Source organism: Sminthopsis crassicaudata, chromosome 1 (genome assembly GCF_048593235.1).
Source record: "Sminthopsis crassicaudata isolate SCR6 chromosome 1, ASM4859323v1, whole genome shotgun sequence".
Lineage (NCBI taxonomy): Eukaryota > Metazoa > Chordata > Mammalia > Dasyuromorphia > Dasyuridae > Sminthopsis > Sminthopsis crassicaudata.
The window spans coordinates 593,419,898-593,447,881 of record NC_133617.1 but is presented as its reverse complement, the minus strand read 5'-3'; the positions used below and the strand labels follow the sequence as shown (position 1 = coordinate 593,447,881).

Genomic DNA, 27,984 nt, shown 5'->3' with positions numbered 1-27,984 from the left:
TTAAGTATGGTGACTTCTTCCAGGGAGTCAGGTAAGAGAGAATTTAAGGATAATCCATAAATTATCCTAGCCTATAAAAAGACCAAAAAAACAAAAGGAACCATAATACTAATATTGACCTTCCTTTCTTTTCATAAAAAAGTTTTATTTAATTTTTTGCCTTTATTCCACAGTCATTTGTAGAAGTTGGAGGAATTTCATCACCAGATTGACTTCATTTTTGTAAAATATAAGCAGTAAGAATAAATAAAGTCAAAACACATGATACCATGACTAATAATAATAGTAAAAAATACAGCAATTACTATGTGTCAGTGAATGTGTTAAGCTCTTTGCAATCATTATATCATTTGATACATTTATACAGATGAGGAAACTGAGGCAAATAGAAGTAAAGTGAGTTATTCAGGGTCATACAGCTAGTAAGCTTCTGAAGCCAGATTTAGACTCAGTTCCCAAACCTAAGCCTGGAACTCCATCCAGTGCACCATGTAGCTACTTCTTAAAACATAGACACTATATTTTCCCTACTAGTGTAATGCTGGAGAAACTGAGGCAAGAGAGAGATTAGAGAGTTTTTTAATATTTTATTTGAAAGAGAGAGATTTACTGGGACCAAATGGATCCATAGTTTGGTCTCAGGGCCGAATGAGACTATCCTCTCCAAGAATTCAGCATCCAGCCAGTATCCAGGAGTTAATCTCAATGACATATTTATATAGCTAAACAAAGGCAGGGGAGGGGAGGAGTCCAAACTCTGGTGAGCTGGAATCTCCAAGTAGGAACCATCAACTTGGCTCTGACAGTTTGGGGGATAGGATCATAAATTCTAACAAGCTGGGAGTTAAGAAAATGTCTGACTAGAGACAGAAAGTCTAGAGTCTCCCTTTCTGAGTTTACACATTGACAATTTATAACCTTAGAGCAAATAGCCCTGAGTTATATCAGTCTTCCTGAGCGAGGGAGGGGTTGCAACTAAGGGGATTGAGGCAGAACAATTAAGGAAACTGAGGCAGAACAATTTAGGGAAATTGAGTTAGGATAATTAGGGAAACTGAGGCAGAACAGTTTAGAGAAACTGAGGCAGAACAATTAGGGAAACTAAGGCAGAATTAATTTAGAGAAACTAAGTCAGGACAATAAAAAAAGAACAACACTAGTAGCAATCTCCAAAATTGAGTCTGAACGTTACTAAGAAGAAAGTTCATGTTTAAACTCATACAAACTTATAAAATTACCTAGAGAGAACATAGCAAAACAAACAAAGAAAAAGTGGTACATTGCATTTAGGGATGTGTAATATGGGTAAGTATAAAGAGAAAATAAATGTCATGAAAATTCTAGAGAAGAGAATTTTCAAAAGGAGAAGTTTACCAAAAGTGTCAAATGTTTCAGAGATAAAAAACAATAAGGATTGGAGTTGTGGAAAAGATATTAGATTGTCAAAACTGTAGAGAGTAGTTTAGGTTCAGTTTTGACTTTGAAAGTCTAATGGCAAAGGTTGAGAAGAAAGGGAGTCATTAAGTGCAATAATTTCCCCCCTAAGGGTTTAGAAGAGAAAAGAGTCAGAGGATAGCTTCCAGAAACAATAGGGGATAATGAGTATATTTTTAGGATAGAGTAGATTTGGATATGTTTGTTAGCAATGTGTAAAAAGTCAATAGTTAGGGAGATTTGCTACTTACCATTTCATTTCTTAAAGGGATATGTGAAGGGGAGGAGGAGGGACTTTGCTAAGCACTTTAGGAATATTTCATTTGATCCTCACAACAAGCCTATCAGGTAGGTGCTAGTCTGTTATCTGTTTGAAGAAACAGGCAAACAGGTTAAATGACTTGCCTAGGCAAGATCAGTCATCTAGTAATATTTTTGTTAATGATAGAGTCTTGTAAGTTCTGGTTTTAGGACATGCACTTCCAAAAAATGTGGGATAGCCATTTTCTAGAAGTATATGTCTTCCAAGAGTGAATTGGAAAGCCAAATGATACATTTATAGGTATGAGCTATGTGTTGGGTGGATTAGAGTAGAAAGACATGAGGTAAAGGTAAAAGAATTAGGAGCCTGTTGAAATAGGCCAGGTAATAGGTAATAATAGTTCAAATTAGGTTGGTGGTTGTGTGAAAGAAGTGAAGGCTAATATAGAAGATATTATGAAACTGGAATTGACAGGACTTGGTTATGATTGAATATGAAGGCTGACAGAGAGTAAAATGATAAGGAATACGCTGAGGTTAGAAGTTATGCATGAATGGAAGTGCAATAGTGCCCTTAACAGAAATAAAGATGTTTGGAAGACTGGAGGGATGAGTTTTGGGAAGAAAAGATAATGCATTCTGTTTTGGACATGTTGAGTGAAAAATGGCTTATAGAATATATAATTTAAAATATCCAATAGGTAATAAAATAAAAATTACATTTAAGAAGTATGGTAATAGGCAGGAGAATATTCAGAGGAAGGTGACTAGAATTGTAAATGATATTGAGCTTATGCTATATAACTGATAAAGAAACTTCAGATGTTAAGTTTAAGGAAAAAAAAAAAAGACTTAGGAGTAAAATATAAAATATTAGTTTTCTTCAAGTACCACCACTATCACCGGGCATTATCACCACGTAAAGGATTAGGTTTGTTAGACTTAAACACAGATAGCAAAACTAGTAATTATAATAAGTAGAAATGGAAAAGAGGAATATTAAGCTTTAGATTAAGAATATATTTCCTCAAAATTAGTACCATCCAAATGTGGAATTGTTTGCTATAAGAAATAGTGAATTGGGCTCCTGATTTCTCTGTGCTTCAGTGATTTAAATCTAGATTCACAATTACATATCTGGTAGTAATTGTTTGCAGCATTTTAAGATAGGATTAGGAGGGAGAAGTAAGAGACAGAGTCACAAAGACAGAAACATGTGGGGAGGGAGAGAGAGGGGGAGAAAAAAGATAAAGAAAGACAGAGAAAAAGAGGAGAGAGAGAGAGAGCAAAGAATTTACAGATGAAGTTCATTTATGAGGGTGAAAAAAGGAGGAAGAGAAGTAAGATGAATGAATAGGAAATAGGCTTTCATAGAATGTTTTTCTTTTGTCCTGCATATATAATGCCCTGTTATATGATACTCCCAGGGAACCAACATCCAAATCTCTATGCTTACTTCTATCTATTTGTGAAGTAGCAACAATGACTATTTATGAGGTTGAATTTTTATTCAGGGTTTTAGTGATCTTTATGTATAGTAGAAACATAACATGATTTGAGTAGTTTGTTGACATCATCAAAACCCAATAGAAATACATAAATCTGCCTAGAAATATCCTCAGCAATTGAATTTCATTTTGATGGCTGAAAAAATTCTTTGAAATGGTCCCTTGCTTGAGATTTACAGCATAGCCCATTATTAGCATTTTCAATCCAGGGCTATAGTTGTAATACAGCTTATTAAACAGGAAGAAAAAAAGGAAAATAAATTTACCATTTCAACCATGTTTACATATATATATATATATATACATATATATATATATGTATATATATTTATGCTATCTTTCATCTGAAAGTGTCAAGTGCTGATAAAGTAGGGTTTAGGAGAATTATAATCTTGGGGCTTTAAAAAATAATTAATTAAATGTGTATAGAAAAATTGCACATGTTTTACATATATTGGATTACTTGCTGTCTAGGGGAGGGTGTGGGAAGAAGGGGAGGAGAAAAAATTGGAACACAAGGTTTTTGGAAGGATGAATATTGAAAACTACCTTTGTGTGTATTTTGAAAATAAAAAGCTATTATTTAAAAAATAAACATCTTCAGCAAAGGAATAACACCTACATAAAATAAAATAAATGAAAAAATCCATTAGAGTCTTTTTAGCAGCTTTAGAGGAAAAGGTGATATCAGAGCTTTGGAGAAAATTCTCTCATCAGTTTATTTTGCTTACTTTTTGCTTTTTGTTTTGTTTTGTTCAGAAGCATCACTTGTACTTTCAAATCAATGGCTCTGAGGATTCTTTCTTTGTTGGCTGGTTAATTATCATCAAACCCATTATTAACAAGAAAAAAAAGAGATCATATTTTCCTAACTCACATTACTCAATTTTCAGTGGGAAATACAGAATTATGAGAATTTGCATTTATCCATTCAATAATAGGCTTTGATTGTCCAAATCACTCTCTAGGTAACATGCTGTGATAATGTTGCATAGTAAAAGCAGCCTTATTGTTTAGTAAGCCAAGATTTGGAGGTATCCTACTCCATGTCTTTTTTTATAAAATAACACATTTCTTAGATTATGTTACCCTATGTTAAATGACTTTAAATTAAAGAATCTTTTTACATGTTAAGATGTAATAATTGTTATTTTCTAGTATCTATGCTATATCAAAAGATAGTTTTTGCTTATTAGCTGAATCTTTTAAAACTTGAACCAGTCTATATTAATATTATATGACAAAGCTAGAAAAGTATTTAAAATATGTTTTTACAAATCATGACTTACCATGAGTTGATTTTCAAGAAATTCTTCAATTTGACCTGCCTCTTGCCTTTCATACAGTAAAAAACTGTTATTACTTTCTTTACTGCATAGTCAGGAGCAGAAATAAATAATTAAAAGTAAAGAGCCCATTGAATGAGCAAATATTCCCCAACTAAGGAAAATAAGTCAAAATCTAGTCCCTCCCTGTCCTTCAAAAGCAAACAAAACAAAACATTACTCAAAAGCTCCGGAAATGACAGTGGATCAACATAAATCTCTTAGTAGAGAAAGCACTTTGCACTTTTTGATATATATGCATATATGTTTACTTAAATAGAAATACATATTGTATATGAATACATGTAAATATGCTGCCCAGATATTTTTACATATCTACATAATATCCACTTTCCTATCTTTCTATCTCTCTTTATGATTTATCTATAACCATGACTACCTTGGTTCCTGCAGTCTGAAAGCCAGGTAATTTCCATTTTACCCTTGATTCTCTGGTATCCTTAAGGATTTTGATGGTGTCCCAAATCTCTGACAATTGACTTCATTTGTAGTTATGTTTGACTCTTCATGATTTGGGATTCATGGTTTTCTTGACAGAGATATTGGATTGGTTTGCCATTTCCTTCTTCAGTTCATTTTACAGATGAGGTGGTAAATAGGGTTAAGTTACTTGTCAAGGGTCACACAGTTAGTGAACATGAGGTCAGATTTGACCTTGGGGAAATGAGTCTTCCTTATGTCAGACCCAGTGTTATATCCACTGCATCACTTAGTTGCCCAACTAAAGATGTTCCCCAGTTGCATGTAACTATTTAAGGCAGATTAATTTTTGAAAAGAATATTTATTTAAAGTTCATAGCAGGAAACAAACAAAAAATAAACATCTCCCTAATACCTGAGGGCATAATTGCCAACAGCATCATATCTTTCTCTGGATTGATGAGAGAGATTAGGATCACAGATTAACTTAGTTTTTATATTGCACAGTCCTTCCAAGTCATGGACCCAACTTTGGATCCAATCCCAGGCACCCTGTCTTCTCAGTACTTCTCTGATGGACTAGTTGCATAACCTGGCTGGAATCCTAGCTATAATCCTGCCTCCAAAGTCACTAAGATTTGCGTTCCCAGGTCCAGTGGAGATTCTACCACCTGTGCCTAGAATTGAAACAGACCAATCAAATATGACAAACCAAAATAAAATCCAACTTCAAACATGTTTCTTAAAGCTACAGGGCTTCAAAGGGTTGGGAGAGGGAAGACAAAGGAAGTCATTATTCCCCTCACTACTAGCTCAGTTCATAGCACCCCATTATGGTTAAACAAAACTCTCCCACTTCCTGGATGTCACAGGAAAAAAAGAAGTATCTCAATCTGTTACTCTATTCTATTAGTGCAGGCCATCAAAAGAAATTATTCCTATCCACATGGTGAAAGAATTCAGAAACTCTTCTCCCAAAAGAAAGATGTTCCATTTTAGATGATTTGGGCATGCTCAAAGCAAGGCAATATCAAGACCTGGCTATATAGCTATATCTATCTCCTCTATCATATATCTATCATACATAATATATATAGCATATATATCATAAATATAATGTGAATCTATATCATTTACTTCACATATAAAAGATATGTATTATAAGTCTCTGTACTTGTATATATACATAGTTATAGTTATATATAGAGATAGTTATATACTTTATATAGAGAGAAAATTAGTTACATATAACTATATAAATATATATTTGTTGACATATATTTATATAGTTACATTTATGCACATATAGATATATATGAGTATATGTGTACATATATGGTAAGAGATGACAGATAGATGAAGGCTAATTCTCTTATGCCCTGTTAAAATATTGGGATTCAGAATTGCCTAATTTTTTTTTTTAATGCAAAAGAGACTTGTTAAAAAAAAATTACATTTTTCTTATATTTTTTTCCTTTAGAACTTAGGTGGTACATCATGTTTCAGACTTACAAAGCCTTTCTAATGAGGTCAGAGAGAAATAAAAAGACTGAAATCAGTTTAATAGTCTGACCTCAAACTACTTGCTGTCCCAATCCTAAACCTTTTTCACCTATATTATTAGGCTGCAAAAATCTCCCAACTTTACTATAGCACTCCACTCCCTCACTTCAAAATTTGTCATTTTATTTTAAAATTGGCTATTTTGCAATGAGAAGAAACAGGATTGCTCCTGTGGTTAATTAAAATGAAAGATGCAAAGGACTTTCTGTTTAGGCTGGTCTATTTTCTCTATGATAGGTTTGAAAGACATTGATTGCTATTGATCAGATTTTACAATATATCATGTTCTATATTGAATTTGAGTTGTAGCTTTATCCAACTTGGGGTAGATAAAAAGACTATAGGCCAAGTGAATTCAGGCAAAAGAGTAAATTCCAAGGCATTAAGTTAAAAGACTTAAATTAGAAGATACTTCAAACTTCTCCTTTTAATGACTGAAAAGCCATTTACTTTCTGGCACTTTAAGATTGTTCTTTTGTTAAGATTATTCCTGGGATTCTATGGTATGTTAATTATAATGGGAGATAGGGGAGACTGTAGACATTGTATACTTGATGTCTGCAAATCACTTTAAAAAAGTGGAATGAGCTACATCCAGAGATAGAGTTACCCTTATTAGTAGGTCTTCAAAAAGAGGCTATATAGGAATGTGTTGACAGTGTTATAAAAGAACTTCTTGTTCACATATGTGTTTTAATAGGTGATGTTTTAGGGACCTCCCAACTCTAAGACTCTCTGATTTAAAAAAAAAAAATGCATTAAATTAATAAATATAGTTAAATAAGAAGGTTAAATATATTTATTTATAAATATAATTATTTTATAGTTTAAACCTTAAGAGGTTTAAAGGTTATATGTAAACAAGAGGTTTTAAGGTTATATGAAAACAAAACAAAACAAAACAAACAAACAAACAAATAAAAATATATATATATATATACAACTTCCTATCCCTGCTAACTCTTCTACTTTAATTCTGCTACTTAATTTGCCTTGCTATTACTTAACCTCCTCCCACCTTAAAGATCCCTCCCTTAACTTCTCCCTCAATCCTTTCTTTCCCTCTTGGAGCCCAAACAAAAAGACCTATCTTCCTGCAAGTGCCTAATAGCCAGCAGAATCTCTGCCTCATGGCTTCTGCATTCACTAGGTGTCTTCTTACCCAGAGTGGCAGTTCAGCAACATAGTTAGGTCTGATGTTTCTAATCATCACATGTAAGGGGCCTTTAAATGGGTGCCACAGCAAATCGGGAGATTGAGTGGTCCGGAAGTAATTTCTGTGGATATTAGGACTGCCCTTGGGTGGGATCCTGGCCATATTGAGATAGCTTCGTAATGGGTGACTCTCTCGCTGATTGGCTGTGTGTGTGACCTCACAGGCCCTATGTAAGCCCACTGCAGGCAGCAATCGCTCTCTTTAATCTGACGCTCTTCACCCTGGCTCCCTAGCCTGGGTGGCCAAGCCAAGATGGACAGCCAAAAGAGGTAAGGGTTTTGGTAGTGAACACGTGGGTCTTCTGACTAGGTGTTCACTAGGGAACCAACAAGTCAGGGCATCAGTCAGGGCATTATGTGAGTAGGTATAATAAAGGCTTTTAAGATTACACGTGGTTGTTCTTGAGTGCGCTACCGGTTATTAAGCTATAGATTCAAGAGATTGTGGCCAGAGACCTTAGAAGGCCTCAGAGGAGGTGAGCCGGGTAGAGTTCACACTGCAAAGGACAGTGGTCAAAGGTACTCTGGTCGGAGTGGACAGACTAGTAATTGTAACTGCCAGGAGAGCACGTTACAATCACAGGTTTTCTTAACATTTCCAGACACTGATCCCTGACTCTCTAAACTTTTCCAGGAGGTGAAAGTTCTGTGATCCAGGATGAGGGTCTCTTCAAACCCAGCTAGCCCCAAGGCTCCCACTGGCTGTTTTTGTAGAACTGCTCTGGAGGAAAAATGTACTTTATACTGATTAAACCTCCTCCTGGGGTCTTTCTTCAGATCTTCTTATATTGTTCCAGGAGGACTTCCCCAAATGTTCTTTACCAGTCTATGTCTGCCATGAGACAAAATTTTGTTTTATTTATTAGGATAATCTCAGAAATCTTATTTTGGAAGAATAATATTAAACTTCCCATTTATCTGAAGCCAGAGAGTTTGGATAGAAGTGAAGAGAAATGATTTAATCCCACCTTGGATATTGTTTAAGTCAAATCTAAAGAGTTAAATTTTTGTCCACAAGAGTCAGATTTAATTTTGGAGTGAGTTGTAGAACTCTCATGTAGTGGGTAGGAACTCTGAAAGGATGTACTTCAATCTAGGACAGCAGGGTGCTTGTAGTTAAATACTTACTCAGTGTGAGATGGTGGTTCTCTAAGAACATGCTTGATGTAATATAATGATGTGGTCAATCTAGTTGGCATATACATAGGTAATGTGGTGATGCGATGTTCTATAGTTGTCCATGCCCTATATGGTGTGGCGATGTAGTCAAGTTGAGGTATTTAAGGGAGTCCCAGAGACAGAGGGCTGTCTCAACCTCAGCTCTTAGTAGCATCTCTCAGCCACAGAAGACTTCAGGCTCCAGACTCCAGACTCCAGACTCCAGACTCCATCTTGGACCAGCCCTTGGCAACTCTCCTGCTTCCTTCACTTCGCCATCTAAAGACCAAGGACTTGGGCTGGTCCCCAGGTCCTCCAGAGAGTTAGTCTAGACTACACTCTTAGCTAACCTTTTTTGAAAGTTTCCATGCCAAATTTCCCAAGCCAAAACATTTTAAAAACATTTACTTAATTTACTTTGTAAAAAAAATTTTAGTACTTCATTATGCTTTGAATAAGAGAGAAGTGAATAATACCATGGAGCTGCTGAGTGATATATCATAGCACTAAAGACTGAAGGCTGAAATTCTAGAATTTAGAGGCCATCTATTCCAATTACCTCATTTTACAGAGAAGGAAGGTAGAATCCAAAGGGATAAAATTATTTGCATAGGCTATGATTATGGGGGAAAAGGGCAGATCATGGAAGATCCTAGATACACCATTAACACTCTATCAGTTTAGTTTTGCACAATTTGCCTCCTGCCACGCAACCCTGGCATGCTCACAAGGACATTGGGAGTCCTGCAGAGATCCCAGAATAAGTAAATTGGGGCAAGTCAGGATGAAGAGAAAAAGGGAAGATTCAGGCAGTACCTAGAGCTTTCTGGTAGTTCCAGCATTCCCTACCTAAACTGGACAGCACCCAAGCCAGCCTTGTCTAAGCAATCTCTAAAACTTATGTCTATAAAAAAAATGACTAGCTTGTTTTAGGTGAATCCTAACTTATAACTGAAGACCAATTGATCCCACCCCTGAATACTTGACCTCAACTCAACAGAGAACAAATTTGATTATTTTGAGTGTTTCAACTCAGAATTCCTAGTCTGAGACAAACCCAGTCCTAACAGCAACATTATTCCATGATCCCTCTATTTATCACCCTCTTTTTTGTATCTCTTTTTAAAAATTTCATCATCTCCACCCTGCTTTCCTTGTCTCCAAGCTTCCTTTCTACTTCTTTTGAGTTTCTCTTTTTCTTTTCCTCTCATAGTACTATAAAATTGTACTGAGTCAGTTTGTGACATTCAGGATTCCTTATGTCTTTTCTTGACACATTATCTCCAAAATTATGTACCAGTTTTATACAGATCCCAATATCAATTGCAAGAGGAGCTTCAGTAAATCTATTTTAGTTGTATAGGAAATGTATATAGGTATGTGTATTTTTAAAATAAAATAATTAGTTGCATGGCAGCCAAAGCTATATTAAATACAAGCCATTTGTCATTATGTTTGCAGAGAAACTGGAACAAGCAAAAGTTTTATGAAGATATGGTTAACTCTAGATTATTCATGCTGTTACAGAATAATAATGGAGACACAGTCCATAATTCATTCTCAGTGTCCTTCTCTCATACCTGTCTGTTTTCTCCTTTTCCTGTATTTCAAACAATGAGCCTGCTAGAAGGGTAAACAAGTTCTTCTTGACTGACAGACCCTAAAATAAAGAAAAGAGGCACATTTCAAAAATATAACTCTACGGGTACAGGTAATATATCCCTGGAATCAAAGACTCATAGAATTGAGCTAAAAAAGGATTTAGAGATCATAAACTCTCTCTTGCGTCCTTTTTCTCCATGTTAGCATAATCCTCGATTCTGACAATCCATGTGAAGAAAAGAGTTAATTGAATCTTATTTCAATAGCACCATTGAACTAGTTTCCCATTTTTGTTTTGTCAAGGAAAACTGCTTTGATATTCTAGAACCAAAAGATAAAATATAAATTGAAAAAATACATTGTCTCTTAAAAGAGATTCCAATATGAAACCTTCCCAGGAATTTTATAATCAAACTCCTGAATTCTCAGGGCAACAAGAAAATATTGCAAGCAATTAGGAAAAAAAAATTCAAATATCATGGAACCCCAATCCATATAATACAAGATATAGCAGCTTCTATATTAAAGGATCAGAAGACTTGGAATATCATATTCCAGAAGGTACAGGAGCTAGGATTACAACCAAGAATAGCCTACACAGCAAAACTAAGTATAATTTTTCAGGAGAAAAAAAAAAATAAACATTCAATGAAATAAAAGACTTTCAAACATTTTTGATGAAAAGACTAGAGTTGAATAGAAAATTTGACTTTCAAATACAAGATTCAAATATAAAAAGATAAACAGAAGAGAGAAATCATAAAGTATTTAATAAGATTAAACTGTTTATATTCTTAAATGGGAAGATGATATTTGTAACTCATAAGAATTTTCCCAAAATTAGAACAGTTAGCATATATAGACAGAGGGCACAGGTTTGAGTTGAATGTGAAGGGATGGGATCCAAAAAAATAAATAAACAAAATTAAGTGTTGAGAGAAAGATGTACTGGGATAATAGAAAAGGCAGAGGTAGAGTAGGATAAATTATCTCATATAAAAGATAGAAGAAAAAGCTTTTACTATGGAGGGGAAGCGGGGAAAGTGAGGGAAAGTGAGTAACCCTTACCCTCATCAGACCTGGTTCAAAGAGGAATAACATATATACTTGGATATAGAAATTTATCTTACCTTACAGGAAAGTAGAAATAGAAGGGAATAAGAGAAGTGGGGAAGGGATAAGAAGAGAGTAAAGGTATGATAGATTGAAGGAGGGGTTAGTCAGGAGCAAAACTCTCTTCATAAAGGACTGGAAGAAAGGAGAGAGAATGGAATAGATTGAAAGGGTAGGAGGAAGGGAAATACAGTTAGCTAAAGAAATTGTGAAAAAAAAATTGCAACAAGTTTCTTTAATAAAAGCCTAATTTTTCAAACATGTATAGAACTGTATCAAATTTCTAAGACTTGCATGTCAGAGTATCACTTCCTGATGTCATAGTCTTTTCCAGAATGAAGGACAAAAAAACAAGATAAAAAAATATGAAGTTTTCAGATGAAGTAATCACAGTTAGTTATAGCCATAAGGGGGGAAAAACAGTTCTAACTCACTATTGATTTGCGAAATGCAAATTAAAACAATTCTTATGTACAAATTAATATCTATTAGATTGGCTAATAGGACATAAAACAAAATGAAAAATGGTAAAGTAGATGTGGGAAAGATGATATACTAATGCACTATTGGTAGAATTATGAACTGATTCAAATATTCTGTAAAACAATTTGATACTATGCCCAAAAGGTTCTGGACTTGGCAATACCACTGAAAGGCCTATATACCTAAAAAGAGAGAAAAACAAAAAAGGAGAGGGACCTAGCTGCATAAAAATATTGATAACAACTCTTTTCTTGGGAAAAGAAATTGAAAATTGAAGGGATACCCATCAATTAGGGAAGGTTCAAGAAATTGTGGTATATGATTATGATTGGATACTATTGCGCTTTAGGAAACATGCTCTGGTCATTGGACCTGGAAAGATTTCCTTGAGATGATGCAAAGTGAAATATACTACACAAAGTAACAACAATTTTATATGATGATCAGCTATGAACTACTTAACTATTTCAGCAATACAATGATCCAAGAGAACTCTGAAGGACTTACATTGAAAAATACTATGCATAGCCAGGAAAAGAACTGATGGTATCTAAAAATAGATTGGAAAAAACTTTATTTTTCTTAAAGGGTGTTTTTAGTCTTTGTGTTTTTTACAACATGATTGATATGGGAAAATTTTACATGACTACACATGTATATCCTAGATAAAATTGATTCTTTTTGCAAGGGGAGAGGGGGAAAAAAAGGGAGGGTAGAGTGGGATGGTAGGAAGGGGAGAGAATTTGAAACTCAAAAGTTTTTTTAAAAAAAGGAATGTTAAAAATGTTTTTATACATAACAGTATTTACATGAAAAATTTAAAAACCGGGAAACTGAGCTGTTTAGTAGTTCTTTTTCCCTCAAGGTTATATAATGACCCAGTGGTAGAACTCCAAAATGAACCCATGTGCCCTAATCTCTAGTTACTAGTTGTTACCATGTTATATCATTGCTATATTTTATTCCATTTTATATATTTGTTAATAACCTACACAAAAAGTAAGTTTTGCAGTCAACAATTTATAAATTTAGCAATTTATTATAAATACTATTTTAAAAGCATTACTCTGTCCTTGGGAATGCAAAAAGAAAAAAAAAATATATATATAGTTCTTCCCAGTGGTGTGGTGAAGCCAGGTGGTACTGACTCCTGAAAATTTCAGCATGAGCAATTCTAACATAGAAAACAATATATGCCACAAATCAAAACATCACTTATGGTTTTATTGATTATCTAGATTTAATAAAGTGATGGAGAAAATGTCACTCTGGAAGATTAAACTTAAAAAGTGAGTTCTCTATTTTAGTGAGTCACTTGTTAAATATTTACCAGTATACTCCTGTCAAAGGGATTTTTGATCTAGTAAGACAGATGTTTGAGACAGATATATGAATAAATAAAATGCAAGTTAGAAAATGAATGAATGCATAGTAGAGGATGACATATCTGCTTACCAGATTTACACACGATAGTACATTAGGTTTCTATAACTTTGGAAGGCAGGAATGTACATTCAAATTACCTTGAGACCAGAAAACAAATGATCTTACATACTAAAATGAAATTCAACAGACAAGTGTAAAGTATTCAGAGAAAACAAGCATAGAAGAAATAAAAGTAAAAATGTAACAAAAATTATGTGATGTGAATTTGACTCAGCAATGTGAAAAAAATACTTTCATATAAAAGGTAATGTTATAGACTGAAAATATATTAAACCAGGAAGCAAGATAGCTGGGTTTTAATTCTATGTGTTTGTGTGCTTGTGTGCATGTGTGGGGGGGTGCGTGCATATGTGTATGTGTGTGTGTGTGTGTGTGTGTGTGTGTGTGTGTGTGTGTGTGTGTGTGTGTGTAACTTTAAATTGTACTAAAACTTTAAAAATAGTTTATGTAATTATTATCACTATTGCAGATGGGAAAATTGAGGCTCAAAGAAATGAAACTACTTGTCCAGGGCACACAAGTAAGTAGTAATACAATTCCTCTGATTCCCTATCTTTTTCAATGCATCATGCTAGCAGTAGTTCTGACTCTACCATCATCTAGATATAAAGTAATTGCCCTGAGCAAGTCAATTATCCAATTAACTTCTTGATGCTCATTTTTTCTATCCTTACTATCTCTAAACCCATGGCTCTAATCTTAATTCTAGAACATGAATGTCAACCTCTGTTATGCTAGATTTTTTATTAATTTTTTTGTTATGTTAGTTGATGAAAATGCATGTAAAGTACTGAATAAGTAGTTCATAGTTCTTATGATATTCTCATTTTTTGCAAGATATATTTTGTCAAATGCTGATGAATTTAGATAATAAGAATCTAGGTTTTGTGACTCTTCATATTACTTTGCTGGAGAGACTAAGCTGAAATCTTTTTTTCTTAAACATTTACAAATCCCAAAAAGACTTCTTCTTTTCATATATATTATGTCTTCATTGTGTATATGCAATTTGACGTTGCCTTACTAATTCCAGTGCTTTCTAAGGAAAGAAGAAGAAAGGGATGAAGGGAGAGAAGGAAAGAGGGATAAAGGAGGGAGGGTTACAGAATCCAAAGCATCTTAGCCTAAGGCAGCAAGACTAAGATTCAAAACCAAGTAGGAAGGAAGGTTGCTATACACTTTTGCTTAGTGACCTAGAAAAGGTGCATCTACTGTGATCTATAGTAGTCTCAACATTCTAAATAAGAAATGAACAAAAATATGAGTAAAAAGTGACTTTTATCCTTTCCTTAGAGGAAACACTTATGAACCAGCAACAAGTTAGCAGTGGCACTAACTGAATCATTTTTTAATAAAGAATTTGTGTTCATATCCTTCCATAATCTTCAGTAGTAATGGGGGGCACAGGGTCTCAGAGAGATAAAAAAAGGGCACTAAGCACTTATATAATAATTAGGAAATTCACCAGGTGGTTAGTCCTAAAAGCATGCATACTAAGGAAAATGAAGATGTCAGAGGACAACTTACTATTTCTTCTGTCTGAGTTTAACTGATAAAATTGGGGAGAGCTACTTGTGGATTTGTGGATTCAGCAAACAAACTCACTTTCAACTCATTAGTTTTCTATTGTCAAGAAGATATCTAAATAAGGTTATAGAGTTCAAAAAAAATGAAAGGACTTTGAAGTAATGGGATGATAGAGGTTAATACTAGAAATATAGATTTATGGGTTATGTATATACAATTGAATTGTACATTATGTGATTTTATTATAGGAATGTACTTTATATATAATATGGAACATGCACATGTATATATACATATACACACATGCATACATGTATATATATATATATATATGTGGGTGTGTATACACACACACACATACACATATATGTATTTGGTATATATCTCCTGGAGAAAAGAGTGACTGAATCATATTATTATAGTCCAATAGCTGAGACTTCAAAGACCATATAGCTCAACCTTCTTATTTTACAAATGAAGAAACTGAGCTACATGTTCAAATGACTTGCCAAAGTTCATGCAACTAATTCGTTTAAGAGATAGAATTAGCTTCTAGGTCCTCTGATTTCAAAGCTAGGTAGGGCTCCCTCCACTATACCACATAGTTTAATAAAAGAAGTCAGAACATACTTATTAACAAAATCATTACCATTAAATTTTACTTAGAATTCTAGAGAAAAATGTAAAAATTTTGAAATTAAGGATCATTGAGTATTGATCCTTGTATATCCAGTATTTACCAAATGCCTTTCACACAGTATTTAATAACTACTGAATGAGTTTGAATCAGTTTTTGTGTAGCTGATTTTTTTTTTATTATTATAGCTTTTTATTTACAAGATATAGGCATGGGTAATTTTTCAGCATTGACCTTTGTAAAACCTTCTGTTCTAACTTTTCCCTCCTTCCACCCAACCTCTTCCCTAGATGGCAGGTAGACCCATACATGTTAAATATGTTAAGGTATATGTTAAATACAATATATGTATCCATATCCAGTGTAGTTGATTCTTAATACTTTTATATCATCATTAATAAAATTTAATTGAGCAACCACAGATTAAAATAATATTTGAGTCAAGTAGAAATTTATTTCAAAGTAATTATAAATATAAATGATAAATATAGATGCATTTATATAGATGCATGTTTCTTTACATACACATTATAAATATATACAAATAGCATACATACATATAGTTATCTTCTTTGACTATTGCATGTGTGTTCATTCTCAGAAAGACAAGACTGACCCAGATGTATAGAGAAATGAAATGGACAATGATGAAAGAAATGTCAAGTTAAAGTGTTTTTGTCACAACAGGAATGGGTCAAAAACATCCTTAAGCCAAACACCTCTTTCCTATCCTCTCATATCTTATTTCTATTAGCCTTAACAGGAAGAGCAAAAGAAGCAAATTGAGAAACACCTGAAAAATAAATTTCAGCTAGCTTATAAATTAGGCTTAAGGTATTTATAATCATCCATTTTTTTCCCTCAAAAAGAGTGAAACTTAATGTTAATGAAACTCAATATTATGCATGTTTTGTTTGCAACTGTGGCTATGGGTGCTGTGAAATATTTACTGATTTACAAATTTGATGCCAGGGTTTCATATATCAGTGATGTGAAGTGATTAGAGAGCAAAAGAAAGACTTGGTTTAATCAAGATTAACAAAAAGGCTGGCTAATTATACTTTTAAAACCAAGTGGAAATAAGAATGAGAACAAAGAGGAGAGGTAGGAGATTTCACACTAGAAAGCATATTGACAAGAATAACATTTAATCATCTATCTAAAGAGCCCTTAGACCCAAATTTGAATTGGGACACAGAGGGTAAAAAGAAATACTGAAATGCCAAATTGTTATCTCTAATACATGGGGCTGCATACCCTCCCCCTTGTAGATATATTGTAAGTTTGCACATGTTGAAAAATCGGTATTATTTTTTTAATTTAGAATTTTTTACTGGTCATTTTATTGGTCAATCACTGTATACATTAGTTCAAAGCAAACACAGTGTTACAAATAAAATGACAAAAAACTTGTCTGCTCCATGCATAGAGTCCATGGGTTGTGCAGGGAGGAATAGCACTTCTGATAGAGGACTTACAGAATTTTTTTCAGGGCTCCTCAGTACCTTTTGTGTACACCTGTCATCCAACTTTCACTTAACATTCCAAGAGGCTATAGCATGTTCAGCAAGCATACCACAGTCAACCATCTCCACAGAAATGCTTTAAACCCATTGGTATTTAAGGGTATGTCTACCATATTTGTAATGTTTGGACCAGCTTTCTGGAGGTCCTTTCGAAGGGCCTTGGTCTCAGCAGGAGAGACACTACAAGAATGGACAAGAATAGAGTCCAAAGTCTTTATCGTCTCTTATACAGTCTGTGTCTGTCAAGTCTGACTCAGTGTCCTCCAGCAGTCTGCCAGTCTCAACTAGTCTCCCTCTGAGTCTCACTTTGTCCCCAGTCTACATGCCCTACTAAAATTGCATCATTACAGTACACTTAGTATAAGCCAATCTATAGTGATTATATCATTATATCAAACTAGAATGATTATTTCATTATATCAAACTAAAGTGATTATATCATTTTAATCATACTAGATATATGTGAATTTGAGAACCATTATCTCATCAGTTCCACTGAGTTAATACCTTGTTTCAAGTATAATTCTCCAGAGTTTCAGCCCTCTATATCTCTCTACAATATTCAAGTAAATACTTGTACAGGTGGATGGGGCTAGTGAGAGCAAAACAATGTCACCATGTTGAGTCAAGGTGCACTATGTCCAACTATGCCGGATCAAACCAATACAAGCTCAGAAGACTCTACTCCAAGTCAGGCATAAATGGTCCCTATGAACATTTGGAGTCTGGATGCTCCAAATTTGTACATCTCAAATTTCTTTTGAGCTACTGCAATTCTGCTTTGCTCATAGCACACAGCATTTTTTTTTTGATGTGGTATGTCATGCTGAGCAGTCCTGTGCTGATTCCTCCCAAGTCATGAAATGGATTCTAAAGTTCTTCAGAGAGTGTCCTTCTATTGTTTCTTTTGATCTTCACTTAAGCATTAGGCTAGTATGAGTATCTTTTAGATAAATGTAAAAAGTAGTCTCTTAGATAAATGTAAGTTTGGCATTCATTTACATAGCCAAATTGGGGTTGCTCTCAGAGGTAGAGTTTAAATGTAGTTCATCTGGAGAAAGGACCTCATAGTCTAGGACCTTATCTTGTCAGGTGCATTTCAGAATATTCCTTAAAACAATTCAAAGGAGAATGCCTCAGAAGTTTCTCTTACTAACAGGTTTGCAAATGAAGATAGGCCACAAAACAAAAGGCTAGCTGATTTAATCTACATTTAATCTATCTTTATTATGCATAGCTACTAAAAACCTCAGAATTTAAGCTCTCTCAATTAATCCTACCCTTTGGAAGAATATAAAGTCCCAGCCAATACTAACTGGCACATGCAAGACATTTCAGACTCAGGTAATCATCCCAAATGCCTGTCATGTATTTAATCAAAATATTATGCCCTGGGCAGGCAAGCTAGACCAACTGTAGTGCCATTGTACCCTGGGGAAGAGACAGAAAGACACAAGGTCCCACATGCAGAAAAGAAGACACTCAAACAATAGCCAAAGGCATTGTCAAATAATTCAGCATCAGAAACATATGCTTTTTTTTTTTTAATCAGTGGAAATGACATAAAAGAAGATGTATTATCATCTATTTCAATCTGTAAGCAAAAAGTTTGCATAGTTATTGTCTCTCCCCATTAGATTTTGAGCTTTGCAAGTGCTGTCATTGTTTTATTTTTCTATTTGTATATCTAGACCTTGGCAAAGAGCTTTCTATTTGGTAAGTGCTTCATAATTTCTTTTTCATTCATGAGGATTTATCAAAGAAAGAATAGATGTATGCAAAATAACATATTGCTCATATAGCAAAAGCATGCATATAAGGAAGTTGTGCAATGTAGGACATACATAAGTCTCATACAATGATAAAGGAAGAGAATAACCATTTATATAGCACCTGCTATAGGTCAGGCACTGTGCTAAGTGTTTTACAAATATCTCATTTGATCCTAGTAACAACCCAATGAGATAGATCCTATCATATGCTACATAAATAACTATATTATATAAAAGAGCTGTTGCAATGCCAAATATATGTCATATATAATAACATGAGACATACACATGAGACAGGGTAAGTAAAGTTCAAAATACACTGTGTTTGGAGCCTAAGGACTTGCTCTAAATTATTGTTGACTAGAGAAATATAAATTAATACAATTCTGAAGAACCACCTCATGCCTGCTGGATTAGCTAATAGGACAGAAAAGCAAAATGACATGGAGAGGATTTGGAAAATTGGAATATTCATGTTTTATTGGTGGAGTTCTAAGCTGATCCAACCATTTTGAAGATCAGTTTAGAACTATGGCCAAAAAGGATCTGAGGCTGTGCATATTTTTTGATCTAGCAACACCACTAATAGGACCTCCAAAGAGGTCATTATAAAGGGAAAAAAGACCCACATGTGCAAAAAAATGTTTATAGCCGCTCTTTTTGTGGTAAACAGGAATTATAAATTGAGGGGATAACTATCAATTGAAGAATGGTTGAACAAGTTGTGGTATATGACTGCAATGGAATAGATTCTGCCATTAAAAATGACAAGCAAACAGAGTTCAGAAAAACCTTTAAAGACATACATGAACTCATGCAAAGTAAAAATGGCAGAATCAGGAGAACACTACACACAATAACAGCAACATTGTATGATGATCTCTTATGAATAAATTTTCAGCAATTCAATGATCTCAGATAATTCCAAAGTACTCATGATGGAAAATACTATTCCCATCAGAGAAAGAACAGATGGAATGTGAATGCAAATTGAAGCATATTATTTTCACTTTTCTTTATCTTTCATAGTTTTCCCCCCTTTTTGGTTTCTTTCTGCTTTAACATGACTAATATGGAAATGTTTTACATGATTGCACACATATAATCTTTTTAAAATTCTTACCTTCATTGTGTATATTTAATCTATATTAAATTGCTTACTATCTTGTAGAGGTGGAAGGTAAAGAAGGGTGGGAGAAAAATTTGGAAAAAAGGCTTACAAAAATGAATGTTGAAAATTATCTTTATATGTATTTGGAAAAATAAAATAGTATTGAGACAAAAAAATTTTTAAAACTTTACTTTTTTATTTTTTTGCTGAGGCTATGGGGTTAAGTGACTTGCCCAGGGTCACACAGCCAAGAAGTGTTAAATGTCTGAGGTCACATTTGAACTCAGGTCCTCCTTCCTTCAGGGCTGGTGCTCTATCCACTGTGCCACCTAGCTGCTCCAACTTTTTCTTCTTAGGGAGAAGTAGAGAAAGAGGGAAAAAATTTGGAACTCTGAAAAAATGTTTAATGAATGTTTAAAAAATTGCCTTTTCATGTAATTGATAAAAAATATATATTTTAAAAGTGTGGTGGTTTGATTTGCCTGGCATATGCTGCCTTCTGCCTTTCTCTCAGGGTTCATTGCTGCTTCAGCTAGTCCAGCTTGCCTGGATTAATGACAGCAATGGATCAACCAGTTGGTAAAGTTTTTGATTCCCTTCCCCACAGGTGTTATTTTCCTGGATTATGGCTGTAGATTAAGCCTAAATCAGAAACAGGTGCAGGTGATAATGTCATATCTATTTTTTTTTTAATTTTAACTTGCCAATCATTGGTAATTCTTTTATGGACATAAAAGATTTAAGCTTGGATAAAAATTAATATGAACTTCTAAACTAGATTTCATATATGTATATATACACATATAGTTAAACACATATAGTTATACACTAAGATCTATTTTATAACAAAAGACTGTAGTTATCACTGATATAGTATTTCTTGACTGTGTGAGCTCTCTGATGTTCAATGATCAATCATCAATGATGATCAATTCCTCCACATCCCATCTCAATCACAAACAGAGGGCTTCTGTCCTGTTTTGCATTGTCATATCTGTAAATATGAATTCCCTTCCATATTCCTCCTATATGTACAGTTTCTCACTGGGATCCTTTGATATCTCTAAAGTTATGAGATGTGAATTAATTCCTAAATATATCCACATACTTATTTATACATACCCATTACATATTTGATTTCTCTATCACATGTGGATGTGATATGTCTAAAGACATGAACTCTGAATGGATCCTTTCTAGAATCATCAAGATAAGAGTCTTTTTTTTTAATTTCCAAGTTAGTAATTGTAATGAACTCTGATGTTTCTTCACTGAAAGAAGTTGTTGCTACACTCATATCTATAGGACTTTTCCATGCACAGGCTATTAACTTAAACTCTTTTACATTATTCATGTCTGTAGTCTCAGACAGATTCACTGGTATATAAGAGAGCTTTGTCAGAGGAAAGCATTTCTCCATATGAAACATTCTAGGGTTTAAGTGCTTTCTCTATTGCATGGCACATTATGATTTTCATGTAGAGGTTTTCTTACAAAATCAATGGTTTTGAATTGGTGTGCTGTAGAAGACTTTTGAGTATCCTGAAAAGCAAAGAAATCCAATCAGTCAATACTCAATGAAATTAGTTCTGATTAGTCTTCGGGAGGACAAATGCTGAAACTGAATCTTAAATACTTTGCCCAAATAATGAGACAATAGGACTCATCAGAAAAAAAAAAAAAATTGATGTTGGAAAAAATTGAAGGCAAAAGAAAAAGGCAGAGGATGAGATGGATAAATACTGTTATAGAAGGAATGAAGATGAGCCTGTACAGTTTTCAAGAAAAGTGGAAGACAGAAGGGAGTGGTTCATGAGGTCACGAAGTGTTGGACATGACAGAATGAGTGAACAATAAAATACCATCACTTCTATACAACCTTGTACATTTGAATAATTGCTAGCATGAAATTGCCTTGTACCATCAAACAGTAGTGGATGCTCAAAAGGGGCATAGGTTTAATGGGCTTGAAGCTGTGATTTCATTGGAGAAAAAAGGTCATTAGCACATCCTGGAATCTCAAAGAATTGCCCATATCATCAGTATATGTTAGAGTCAACATTTGAAATTTTCCAGTTTTTTTTTATCAATCCATTCTGCTGATCTTGAGTAAAGCAAACATTAATTTTTAACTTTTTACTTGACACTTCAAATAAAAAACAATCCTACTTGTACTATTAATGAAATTAATTTTTGTTTTGTAAGACCTATTTAGCTCTTTACTAATTTGGATATGAATATTTTCTCTCTGTTGGCTACTGGTCTCTTGTTTTCATTCTGGCCAGAAACTAAGAAATGTTTGAAAGATTTTCCCATAAAAACACCAACCAATATTTTGCAGTTTCATATTGTAGTTCTGACAATATAGTAATTTAAGCAATGACAGAAGGATGATACCTTGATTTATTTTGTTGTTCTTGTTGTTGTTATTTTTTGTGATGCCTAATAAAAAGAAGTACATTTGTGCTGTGTGGTGGCTGGGCTATGAACAGATTGGAGACAATGGACAGAATTTCAGAAGAAATATCCAAATATATGAAAGCTGGTACTAAATCAATATAAATGATTGCATAGTGGGGAACTTACAGAGAAAGAGAAAGGATGCCAATTATAGATGAGGTCAAGCTTGCAGGAGATTATCAGAGGAAGAAAATTGAGGAGAATGATTAAAAACTTTATTGAATTTTGTGAAATCTTTTTGCTCCTCCAAAGTTTCACTTTTCACTTTATTTGAAGAAAAAAGACTTCATTGGCACTTAAAGAATCAAAAGACACACTCAACTATGTAAGAGAGATGAGAAAAATGATTCTGTTCCTACTGATGAGTTTCGTCAAGCCCCATTAAAGTACACACCTGCTATTCTGGAGTGTGATTCTGGCATGGAATTGTCTATGATCATTGCCATTTGGGAGATGTGATAACTTCAAAGTTAATGAACATCTAAAAGCTCCCTCATTTTTTTTTAAAGCTGAATTTTATAATTATCAACCAGAAAAAAATATTTATGCAAAAACAAAAATCCTTCACACAAGTAAAAGTGGAATATCTTAACTAAACTGATATTTCCTTAAAGCAAAGCAAAATTTTAGGCATAGTACCCTATTATTATGTGAATCTAGGGCCTATTAAGCAAACTTCCTGCACAGTGGTTTCTCTTATATGGAGTAGTCCTTAGCATCATTTTTGGGATGCGATGGGATATTCAAGTATTTTATGGAAGTTTTGGAGTTTGTTTTTTAAACTATCTCTTGATGATTAATAAGGGAGATTTAATTTGAGTAGGAAAGTAATCATCCAGGAAGAGAATGGAATAATTTTAGAGGTTTGCATTTTCTTTATTCTAGTTCTCACCAGAAATGTTATTCCCTAACTCAACTTTGCTTTATGTAAAATAGAAAAAAAAAAAAAAAAAAAAAAAAGTCTTGTTCTTAGGGAGCATATAAATATCATTCAGGTCATCAACAAGTATTTCTTAAGTGTCTTCTAGATGCTGGGTACTGGAAATAAAAGAATAAAAAGTAAACACTACACTCAAGATAGAAATAACATGTTTATATATAAATTTATTCAGAATAAATACAATATAGTTAAATAAAAGGTAATTAAAGAGAAATTAAAAGTGGTTAAAGAACAGGAGGAAAGAATGTTTTGTTTTGTTTTGATTATCTGAAGAAAGAAAGGGATTTTATAAGGTAAAGGTAAGAAAGAAGTATTTTCCAATTAAGGAAAATGGCTGATGCAAAAGCCAGACAAATACATAATAAATTTTTGGAAGCAGGAGAATTTATTTTGGTGAGGTGTGAAGGTAAAAGAGGGAATATGTGCAAATATTTTCTGCTAGGTTCTATTCTAAGCAGCCTTGTAAAATATTAGAATGAGTTTGCTTCTAGCAATGATGACTAAAAGGTTTATATAGTGGGATAATAGATTCCTTTTTTAAAAAAATTCCAATAATATTTTATTTTTCCAATTACATGCAAAGATAATTTTCAGTATTCATTTTTGTAAGACTTTTAAATTCCAAAATTTTTTCTTCCTCTCATCTTTATCTCCTAAGATTACAAACAATCTAATATATACAATCATCTTAAACATAATTCCATGTTAATCATGTTTTAAAAGAAAAATCAGAACAAAAGGGAAAACTCATGACAAAAAAAGCAAACAACAACAAAGGTGAAAATAGTATACTCCAGTTTTCATTCAATCTCAATAGTTCTTTTTCTGGACGAGTATGGCATTTTCCATTCCAATTCTTTTGGGATTGTCTTGGATCCTATATTGCTGAGAACTAAATCTGTCATAGTTGATCATCACATAATCTTACTGTTATTATATACAGTGTTCTCTTAATTCTTCTCACTTCACTTAGCATCAGATCTTATAAGCCATTCCAGGCTTTTCTGAAATCAGCCTGCTTATCATTTCTTATAGAACAATAATATTCCATTACATTAATATGCCATAACTTATTCAGCCATTGCCCAATTAATAGGCATCCACTCGATTTCTAATTTCTTGGTGGTAGCAAAATCTAAATATCTAAAAAGTCTCTCCAATGACTAATTCTAATAGTTTAAAGTATATGAATTCCTAAAAGGTTACTGATAAGATCATAGTATTAAAGCCCTCAGGGACCTTATATACCAGTTTTTTTCTATGAGGGAAGTTAAGCACCAATGGATTCAGTTACTTTCTCAGAGTCACATAGCTTTATTTGTACAAAAGCTTTCTATTTTAACATAATCAAAATTATTTATTTTTATTTCACAATGCTTTCTAGATTTTGTTTGGTCATGAATTTATTCCCTTCCCTTAGATCTGGCAAGTAAACTATTTTTCGTTCTCCTAATTTGCTTATGTTATCAGCCTTTATGTCTAAATCATGTACCATTTTTTACTTTATCTTGGATTATAGTGTAATATTTTTTTCAGAAATAAAAATAAAACCAAAGAATAGTGGTCACAAGTAAAACACTTTCTTTATTCCCTTGAGAACAGAAATTAGACATGTGCAGGAGCCCGAAGGGAAATCTCAATATATATACTAATTGCTAAGCAGTGAGCCATAGCTCTGATAATGAGGGTTAACATCAACAATGAGACAAATTAGATTCACAACAGGGTTTCATGACCAGAACATGGTTTTTCTACATGTATTTATCCAAGCTCAGGGATCACATGGTGCTGATATAAAAGAATTCTGGTATTTTACTGCAGCACAGTTGGTTCAGAAGGTGAGCACAAGGCACTGTTGCTATGCTAAGCCCAGGACACATTTTGCTGAAACATAGTTAAAAGAAAAGAATAAAAAGAGAAGAACTATCTTGGCATGGGGATCCTTACAGAGATAATAATTTTTTTACTATTCATCTCACAGGATATTATGTGGAAAAATCTTTACAAGTCTTAAAGAATTATTTGACAATTTATTATGGTGATCTCTATTGTTATCACTATATTTTACTTACCTAAGGATGAAAATAAATTCAAAAGTCATTAATAAGTGTAGAAAATAGATAATTTTTACAATTGGATTTTAGGATCCTTGGAGGTCTTTTTAGCATTTGTCCTTCTCTACCTTTGGGTAGCATCATGACTTGCCCCTATTGAATATTATCTTCTCTCATCTATTATATGTATGTATATATATATATATATATATATATATATATATATATATATATATATATATATATATATATTATTAAATATTAACTATTCTGCCTATCTCTGTATCTATCTTCATATATATACATACATATATAATATATATTCCACCATAACTATATGTTAAAGTACATAAAGGTGATCATCCCCAATAATCAAGAAACATGTCTTCTACTTTTTGTATCCCTCATAGTGACTTATAGCTCTAAGGATGCTACTACTTATCTATCTATCTATCTATCTATCTATCTATCTATCTATCTATCTATCTATTTATTTCCTGAGTCTGGGGTTAAATGACTTAACCAGGGTCACACAGCTAGGAAGTGTTAAGTGTCTGAGACCAGATTTGAACTCGGGTCCTCCTGAATTCAAGGCTGGTGCTCTATCCACTGCGCCACCTAGCTGCCCTGCTACTACTTATTTAATTAAAGAAAATATAAATGAAAAAAGTAACTAAAAGAACAAATAAAAGTGAATTATGTTTGGTGCTGGATGATTGCTAAATTCTTTCCAGCCAGAACTTAACATTATCCTATCATTCTCAACTTGTTTATTAGACTTAAACTTTAACCTATCGTAGTCAGTCTACACATCCAGGGACTTCTTCATTCATCCTGAATTTATATTTGTCACTGGACCCACTTGAGTCTGGAGGAGAAAATGAAACTAGTGACTTTGCACAGTCTTCTCTCACTTAAATCCAATTCACCTGAATATAATGGAATCATCTTCCTGGTGTTATGGTCCTTTTTGTGAACAAAAGATAAAACAAGAACCTCTGCAAGTAGTCATAGGAGCTGACCCATCAGGCACTCATCTGGAATTACTGATCAACATAGCTGTCTCCTTCCCTTCCCTTTCCTTTCTTTTTCTTCTCCTCCCCCTTCTCTTACTTCCCTCTGTCTACATAGATTATGATACCTAGTTCAGCTGGTGCTCTGCCCAAAGGAATATATATCTTAATCACTGAAACCTAAAAAATATCTTGGGGTTTAGAGAACAGATTTTTTTTTTTTTTCTTAAGGATGATGCCTAAAACCCAAATCACTCTGGCTCTCATTGGTTGGTGAAGAACATATCTCAGATGAAGCCTCATTTGATCACTGTTTCCACATTTGATCATTGTTTTGGCCCTGATTAGCTCAGGGTGAATATAAATAACAATTATTTCTATTTTGGCTAGCAACCCTATGGGTCTTCCCTTCCTATATTGATTTTTTGACTAAAGAACAGAGGTCATTCTCTGTTTCATTTCTCACCAAGGCTTAATTGCTCAAACTGAGACTTGTTAAAGACCTTAGTTTACAAAGGCCATGGTGTTCCATCCTGGGCCATTTCAAGTTGCCCTGATCTATATCTTGCTACTGGACCCAGATGTCTCTAGAGGAGAAAGTGGGGCTGGTGGCTATGCAGAGCCCTGCCTTACTTATTAAATTCAATTCATTTTCATGTCATAACATGAAACTGATGTCATGGCCCTCTTCATGAATGAAAAACTAACAGCAATTGGTCCTTCAATCATCACTAAGTCTTATTTTAAGTTCTGAGGGAAGACATAAAAAAAAAAAAAAATAGTGGTTATAATTCTTATCCTCAAGGGAATTACAATCCTTATAGAAGAGAGAGCTTCAGTTAACTGAGATGATCTCAGGATTTGTTGTTTGTTGCTTATGTATCCATTTATTATCACCTAAGTGATTGATTAATGAAAGCAGGAAGGATAACTTTTGGGAATATGAAATTGCTAGTATCTATAATTTTTAACATTATGTATTATACTAAATCATCAATTCTACCACAATCTTTTCTCAAAAAAAAAAAATTGATTCTTAATTTTTTACAAAAGCATCAAGATCCTATATGTGAATTTATCTATATGATTTTGTTTTAATATCTTATATGAAAAGTCATACAGTATAAAAAAATCACCTGAGATTTTCATTGGCAGTTCTAAAAATAACCCGATATTATAAGGGCTAGAAGAAGACTTCAGATTTCAAATACTAATCAGTTCTACCCAGCTTTTTTCCTCTTTCCTCATGACCTTTCTCTAGAATGGGAGAAGGGCAATGAAAGAAAGTAGAGACATTTAAAATTTCTTTATTGTGATAAACAAATCAAAACTTGACTGAAAGTGCCATTAATTGCACTTACTGTGCTCTTTCTCCTTGGTTTTCTATTGCCAAAA

General features: G+C 33.5%; 1 long non-coding RNA gene across 5 annotated transcripts in view; it reads right to left on the bottom strand.

Moving 5' to 3' along the window:
• The window catches only part of LOC141551119 (uncharacterized), a 1,110,497-nt gene that overhangs the window by 987,190 nt on the left and 95,323 nt on the right, over nucleotides 1–27,984 (bottom strand). For 4 of the 5 annotated variants that reach the window (XR_012484789.1, XR_012484788.1, XR_012484784.1 and 1 more), the window contains exon 3: nucleotides 10,486–10,565. The exons of the other annotated variant lie outside the window; for it this stretch is intronic. This is a non-coding gene — a long non-coding RNA (uncharacterized LOC141551119). The remainder of the gene's footprint in view (nucleotides 1–10,485; nucleotides 10,566–27,984) is intronic. 5 annotated transcript variants of the gene reach the window in all.